This window comes from Cynocephalus volans, chromosome 7 (assembly GCF_027409185.1).
Source record: "Cynocephalus volans isolate mCynVol1 chromosome 7, mCynVol1.pri, whole genome shotgun sequence".
Lineage (NCBI taxonomy): Eukaryota > Metazoa > Chordata > Mammalia > Dermoptera > Cynocephalidae > Cynocephalus > Cynocephalus volans.
This window is the reverse complement of record NC_084466.1, coordinates 7,637,673-7,646,263: the sequence shown is the minus strand read 5'-3', so window position 1 is coordinate 7,646,263 and position 8,591 is coordinate 7,637,673.

Here is an 8,591-nt window from a genome sequence, read left to right as displayed (position 1 = left end):
GGGTATTGCAATTATTGGATTTCTGTGGTCTCTAAAGTCCTTTGAACCCTGAAATGCTGTGCCTATTTCTTGGAAATCAGCGTGACATGGCTTTTAAAACTTTTATAAGAAGCAGAACAGTTTTTTCAATGAACTGTTATGAGAAACTATCATTTAAAAATATACAAATAAATAAAGGCCAATACTGTTGAGGTTTCAGAGGGAGCCCCCATTAAAAAAAAAAAAGAAAGAAAAAAGAAAGAAGCAGAGAAGGAAGACGGGAAGGAAGGAAGAAAGGAAAGAAAAGAAGGGAAATACACTCAAAGAGGTAGAAAAATAATATAGAGGCAAAAATAGAGTTGGAGGGAGTGGCTATAACTATAAGAACCAGATGGACTTACTGACACTTAACTCCCAAATTAGGCGGTCATTGCCACTGGGTAGAAAGGAGCACTGAACTCAGACGTCAACGCATAGAGAGGTGGAACATGGCCGAACCAGGGATTCTGTGGTTTCTCTGAAATTCTGATAGGATTTTTGATTAATTAAAAACAAACAAACAAAAAATTCAGAACTTTGGGAGGCCGTGGATCCTAAATAGCCTGGAAAGCTCACAACAATCAACCACCAGTGCAGGTGACCGAATGACAAATCATCACTCTTTTGCTCCAAAAAGAACTCTCTGCAAATCTAGTGGGAAAATATGCTGTAAAATGTTTCATGCTATGTGGGAAAGATTCATTATTATTCTTGGAAATTTTCTACATATTTGGACTCAAGATAAGAAATTCTGTTTTTCCTTAACAATCGTACAGAAATATCCACAGAGTCCAAAAATAAGTTTCTGTGCTTATTTCTTGTTGTAGAATTGTTGCAAAATTCAGTCTTGCATATGGCAATTTTTATGATACCTGAGCATTTTCCTTGAAATATATAGAAATTAATAATTTAGAAAAATAATACGTATGTATGCACATGTATGTCAGGAAAAAAATGTTTATTTTTGTAGGAATCAAACAGTTTAGTTTTCTATTAGGTTTTCATTTAGCATCATCAGATGGTTTTGATCTGGTATCCAGGAAAACCTAGATAACTTTAGGAGGTAAGGAAAACTTCTTTTTCTTGTCCCTGAAAAGAATGACCAGGATCATCTCTAGAATATATTAATAATAAGACTTTATTGACCAGTCCAGATATTTGCTCTGAATGAAATACCCTTAACGTGCCATGTTAGGGGATCTCATTTCTCATACATACTTGAGGCAGAGTGAAGAAATGTTTTGCTTTAAATAGCATATTGTGACAAATCAATAATCTTTTCAAAGCTGGCTGCCCAATTGCAAATTTAAATAATATGGATTTAGAGCTCAACAATACAAGCTTTTGAATTCCTCCAGTGAATAAAGATTTTATGGCAACCGAATATGATTAACCATTTACCAATTTTATAATCACAAAATGACTCATGTGAGGCTGAGAGCAAGACATTTGATAGAAGAAAACACAGTGTAGTAGACGGAAATAACGACAGGAATTTTACTGATAAAATTGATAAACAACTGGTCATATGCAGGAACAATTCTGAGTCATTATTTACTTACCTGATATCTAACTTAAGAGTTAATTTTTTCAGGAGTCTAAATTTGTGATTTATATTTAAACAATAATAATACAGAAGAATTCTTCCTTGTGATTAATGTAAACACACAGGAATGTAAATTAAAGTTAATAACAGGACCTGTGTATTCAGTGCTGTAATTGATCACAGTTAAGGCCATGTCACCTTCAAATCAATCATGGCCTTAATATGGCCAGAAAAGTATTGAGAAATAAAGAGTGTTTCCTCTTAAAATAATAGTAAGGAGGGAAATATGGGTAAACTAAGATAAAAGAAGCAGAGTTGGTAGTGGACATAGAAGAGAAATTCCTGATTTGAGAACAAACATGAAGGAAAAATCAACCTGGGGCCGTACTTCACTTATACTTCACACAGTCATTCATTCTTTCACTGAGGTGCTCAATAAGCATAAAGCACTGCAAGTTAATCAAGTGAATAGGCATTATTAGTTAAGGTGTTGAGAATGAACATGATTAACCCAAAGCTCTGTTTTAGGACAATGTATCTAACATCAGTATTTTGGATGAATAGCAGAGGGGGTAGATTCAATTATTACAGTGGTTCAAGTGGAAAGTTAAAAAAAAAAATGCAGAAAATTTATAAGATATTGTGAGGCAAAGACTATAAGCCACAGCCACAAATCAGTTGAGCTGGAAGGGCTAATCTTAATCTTTATTACCCTTCAGAAACACAGAATATTACTGTCAGTATTTACGGAGGAGCTACTGTAGTGTTTGGATTTCACTACAGGGAGTGGGAGAGATACATGAGTTCAGTATTAGACTAGGATGACCTTAGACTAAAGTAGCCTCCAGGTAAAGTGCAAGAATTTAAAGGGGGAAGGGGCAGAGGGGGTATCAGGAAACTGGTAGAAGGTCACAAAGAATGATTACATTTTGTGATGATAAGTATACTAATTATCTTGATTTGATCATCACATATTGTATACAAGTATTGATATTCAACACTGTACTCCACAAATATGTATAATCAGTTACGTTTCAATAAAAAAATAATAATTCAGCGTCATGAAATATGCCTTTAGCAGTTGCCATTATCTTGGCTTACATAACGACTCACGTCAGCCTTGTGACTCTTTCTGTGCTAATCTGATTGTTTATTTCCAGGGGCAATATGATTTCCATCTCTATCTCCAGTGTTTCTCCCAGTGCCTGATGCAGAGAAGGCTTTCCATAAGGCCTTTGAATGAATGACTATATGAATGAATGACTCAGATACTAATTCCTTCACAACCGGAGGTCTAAATGCCCTAGTGGTGCCCGTGGGCCTGTGTTGGGGGAGGGGCAGTTGAGGATCTAGTGGAACAGCAGATATCAAGGACAGCATCTCGGGAAACCACCACTATCTGAGACAGGGCAGAGGCAGGGGAAGAAGGGAGGAGAAAACTGAGGTGAAGGTTCAGGGAGAGTCTCCAACCCTTTAGAGGGTTAAGAGATCATAAGAACTCAGGGAAGGATCATGGATTCTCAAAAGCAGTTTCAGAAGGGTATTGGGAACAGGCATTATATTGCAAGACTTTAAACATGAGGGCTGTGACATCCTAGAGGCACTGAGTGGGAGAAAGGGAAGGCAGAGGCCTTGATGAACATGTCGGATGGGAGTCAGGAGGAACCAATGCTCTTAGAGATGGAGCCAGAGCACGGTGGGCTGAGCAGTGGTTCTGGCTTCCTGAAGGCCCGCGTGTGCACAGTCAACCTAGTCATTGAGCACATTGTGCACGGAGGGAGTCCAGGTGTGTTTTCAAACTGAGGGAAAAGAGTCATTGGAGAGATTTCCAGGTGAAGTACAGGAGGACTCTTTTTCTTTTAAAGCTGGAGAAATGGAAGAAACAATGCAAATAATATAATAATTTTTAAAGTTCTAAAATGATCTCATTGGTTTTCCATAAGAAAGAGTCAAAATCACAAAAATAAAACAAAAAAATATATAGATGCATAAAAGTAACATATCCAAATATAAGCCAGGACCTTTTTCACATAGAGTCAATTTCAAAGAAAGAGTTTGCCCCAAAGTAATTTTAAACATGGAATTATTACTTGGGTCTCTCAAAGAACATGAAAAGAGGTCTATTTCATAGGCTGCTGGAGTGTCCAGGCTTATGCAGAGATGTGTAGTTTAAAATGCCGTATCTCACATGGCCAGAGTGCGTGTCACCATGAGGGCTGCGTGGCTCCCCTGTCCAGCTCTCCTGCCCTGAGGCTGTGCAGACCCTCTCTTGCTTAGCCCCGGGCCATTCCCTTAATGATTTCTCCTCCCTGTCCCCAGCCTCCTCAGTCCTGTCTGTCCCTTCTCACTTGTCTGCTTCAAGAAAGCCCAGGACTATCTTGGAAAATACTTTTCTCTTGTATACAAAGGAAGGGATTTTTTTCTTATTGCTTCATGTGAAGGGTTAGGGTTAGGGTAAGAGTGTGTGACGTCATATACTTTCCGTGCTTTCATTCAAATGTCACTCTCCCATTTGAGATGTAATGACAAGTTAAGGAGGACACTGGAGCTATCCACATCTCTTTCACCTACAGGCTTAAATGGCCCCACAAACGATATACTGTTTAATTTCTCCTGTTGTACATGTTCCTTAGCTACTTCCATTTTAGCAGAAAAATGCACATTCAAGGAGGAAAAGAGTAAATAAATATGGTGGATAGAAAAGGAACACATGACTGTCATTAGTAAAAAGGGATTAGATAGCTCCATCTCCTTAGCTAAGATGCACTGGTGTATGCTTTGTGTGTGTGAGCGTGTGTTCCTATGTGCCGGTAAGTGAATGCGCCTTTCTCTGTCTTTTCACCTGAATTAGGAAAAAATAAATCCTGCTCTATTTTAATAAATTAATTCTAAATGACCATATGTCTTTTTTTTCTCCTGAAAGTTCAGTCTTAATGAAAAACAGAAATTTCACATGGACAAATCCATAATACAATTTTAATTAACCCCATAAAGATATAAAATGACCCAAACAGTAGATATATTCTTAGTGCCAATTAATATTTTAAACTAAATTGAAGCATTTGGCATATTTCAAATGATATAGAATGCCCATTTTATAGGACTAAAACCAGTAATGTCTCTACCTCAAGGTGGTAGTGAATTATGTATATTAACAGAAGTGAAACCTCCTCTTTCGAAGAGCACAAGCTTAAAACTCACATGGAACCATGTGGATTCACCACAGTAAAACAGATAAAACATATTTTGTACAATAACCGTGGCTTTTTTATGCTGACATTACATATCAGAAGAGACTGTAGAGGAATGATAGGGCTCATAGTGTTTCGGGTCCAGTTTTGCAAATCTGAAGTGCCATCTACAGACAAATCTTGCCTGGGCAATATGAATATAGACTTCTCAATATGTGGCAGACAGAGGATCTAAGAACTTGATGGTAATTTCCTCCTCTGTCTCTCATCAGGCTGAGTGAAATGACACTCAGCTAATTTAAGATCCAGAATAAATACGAAGATGGAAGTGGGTCTACTGGCCTAAGATGTAAAGGGAAGGCTTCCGAGCAGAGGGCCCTTTATCTGCTGATATTTTCAGTGACTCCCTTCCTCCCTCAACAAACTTTTCCCAGCTCCCCAGGAGTCATTGTTTTCTTTCTGCACAGGACATCCCCAACCCATGACGACTGGGAAAGATGGTCTCCTCAATACACCTGTATTCCAAATCCTCACATTTCCTGTCCATCCAAGTTTGCTGTTCCCCCTGGGTTTCCTTTTTGCCCATTAAAAAGGTACTTCTGAGAATAACTTGGAATGTGCTTCGACGGATGGAGCTGGTCCAGCAGAAAAACACATTTGTCAGTAAAACGCTATGGTTATGTGTACAATAGAAGGTGATGTAGGCAATTATGCATATATTTGGTGAGAAGATGTGATTTTGAATGCTGTTTGGGCTATAAAAAGTCCCAGACACTATTTCTTGCCTAGATGCTGTTTTGAGTAGATGGATAAAGAGCCTGAATAGGAGCCTGAAAGCGGGAAACAGAAAGAAAATATAAATAACAATAACTGTCCGTTATTTAGTATTTCCTGTGAGCTAGACATGCTACTCAGTGCCTTACATACATTTTACATACATACTTAATTTAAATGCTTTACATACATTATTCCGTCTAACTGTAAAATTATTAAATAAACAGATATTACATGTGAGTAAACTAAGACTGACAAAATTTAAATAACTCACTCAAAGTCACCCTGTCAGTGAGTGGCAGATCCAGAAAAGAACCAGAGGGCCTGCATCTACATTCCGTGCTCTTAACCCACCGATCAGACACGCGGCTGGAGCAGCATCATGGGCCTTTCCCGGGAGCAGTAAAGAATGCAGACATTCCGGCTTTGTCCTAGACCTGCATAATCAGAAACTGAATCTTAGCAACATCCCCTTGAGACTCACATGTGAGCTAAGAGCTGAGAGGCCTTCTGCTAGATTTCAAGAGAAGAGGCCAGTGGATAAAAGAAAGGAGACGTAAAAAAAGAGAAATTTCAGTCAAACTCTTTGGTGACTTTGGAAAACAAAGTCCATGCTTTGATGCAACCCATTATAGTCAAATACATTCTGTTCAGCTGTTGGACTGAAGCATTAATAACTAAATGTTTCTTTAGAAACTTTTAATGTAACTATCAGAAAGGGTTTACCCACGTCTTGTAGGAAGGTATTGATCTATGTAGAATCAAAAAAGTTTTTGAAAGTTTTGATTAAAAATAAAAGTTAACAGTGAAGTAAGTGGATTGACAATGACACCCACAGGTGTTGCATTAGTTTTCAGCTTTCACTCACTCTTTTTTCAGGAGTATATTGCTAAGGAGGAGAAAAAAAAAAAAAAAAAAACACAGAGACTAATGATTCTGGCAAAAGTCTTTTTTTGTGCCTTGACTAGCACCAGCACTGGATGTTTGGATGGGCGTCCTGGTAGACATTCAGACTGCCAAAAATGAATGCATTATACAGAGGAAAAAAAAAAAAAAAGAGCTATACAATTCAAAAGTCAATAAATTTAGAATCAGTGCAATTAAAGTGCTTCTTTGTACAGTACACTTTGTATATTATTCAGAGCAGGGTAGTGAGATGAACACTGAAGTAGAAATAAAAAATCAGAGTCCTCTGTACACAAGCAAACACAGAAAGCATCTGATGACCTTATGAATGAAAGTTGATGGAATTGCAGAGGGAGACAGGAGAAAGCGTTGCTAAATCAGGGGAGGTGGTTTCACAAAATTTAATCCACTCTACAACTGGAAATTTTGGATCGTTACCAAAATGAAACAAAGATGCATTAGCTGTGATAGAAAAGGACGAGCAAGCTACCCTGTCTCTCACTTGGTCCTCATCCCTCCTGCGCGAGGTGTACGAGGGATACAGGCTGTGCAAAGGGCAGGATGCAGGACAGCTGGGGACCAGCTGAACTCAAAGGGCAGCCTGAAAGACCAGCGGGGGGTAGACAGGAGACCTGGTCAATTTCGAGCAGCACAGTTTTTTTCTGACCTGGAAAAGAGAAGGAAACAGCTGTGTTCGAGCCTAGGCTGCTGTTTAAACCCCAGGACTGGCCATAGTTCATTTGTTCCCTAATGAAATCCAGAGCGGACACTTTTATATTGAGAGTTCTCTATAATCTCCTGTCCAACAAATAAAAGTCTACATCAACATCTGGCCCTGTGGAGAAGCCCAATACATCATTTACAAAAACACAAGGATATTGTGAAGATTGATTCAGTCAGTAAGAAGCTGCTTTAAAGTCTCTCCAGAGTTTAAGCTGCAGCTTTGTTTAGAAAAGTCCTAAGGCCCAAAAAGGAGGACTTTAGTTCCTCCTCTGTGATAACCCCCAATTTTTTAATATTAGGTAACTGGGCTCAGTTCTGCAGACAAAACAATACTGCTCTAAAAGTTTTAATTATATCAAGTCTGTGCTCTACAAACATTCCCTTTTCAAGTTTATTGTCTGTGGGTGGTGGGTGGGGTACCTGCTTGATTGTTTGGAAGCCCCAGATACTGGGGCCGGATGTGCCTTTTAATTGATCTGGGGTCAGTCAGGATCAGTCTCTGTATTAGTTTTCTTTTCTTTTTATTATTGAAACATTAGTTTTCTTTTTTTTTTTATTATTGAAACATAATCGATCATATATTATATGTGGATTACAGAGTTGACTATCAGTATTTGCGTACACTATGCAATGATCAAATCAAAATAGTTGGCATATTCGTCATTACAAAACTTATTCATTCTTTATGTGCATTAAACAACTTCTCCCTAACCCGCTTCGTCTTTTCTCTCTCTAATAAACACAGTTCTGTTCTTTCCTTCTTTTTTTTTTTGTCTTTTTGTGACCGGCCGTACCGCACTCAGCCAGTGAGCCCACCGGCCATCCTTATATAGGATCCGAACCCGAGGCGGGAGCGCTGCTGTGCTCCCAGTGCCACACTCTCCCAAGTGCGCCACGGGGTCGGCCCTGTTCTTTCCTTCTGAAAGTTCAACATATTACTATTTGTTGTTTCTTTCTTTCTTTCTTTCTTTCTTTCCTCCCTCTTATGAGAGAGGACATAATTTTCTCCAAGCTCATCCACGTTGCTACGAATGGCAGAATTTCATTCTTTTTTATGGCAGAGTAGTATTGCATTATGTATATATACCACATTTTCTTAACCCGTCACCCATCGATGGACATTTAGGTTGGTTCCATATCTTGACTATTATAAACAGAGCTGTGATAAACATGGGAGTGCAGGTTTCCCTTCGACATGATGATTTCCATTCCTTTGGGTAAATACACAGCAGTGGGATTGCTGGATCATATGGAAGATCTATCTGTAGTTGCTTGAGAAATCTCCATACTGTTTTCCATAATGGCTGCAGTAATTTACAGTCCCACCAAGAGTGTGGAATTGTTCTCCTTTCTCTGCATCCTCAGCAGCACTTATTTTCTGTCTTTTTGATAATGGCCAGTCTACCTGGGGTGAAATGATATCTCATTATAAT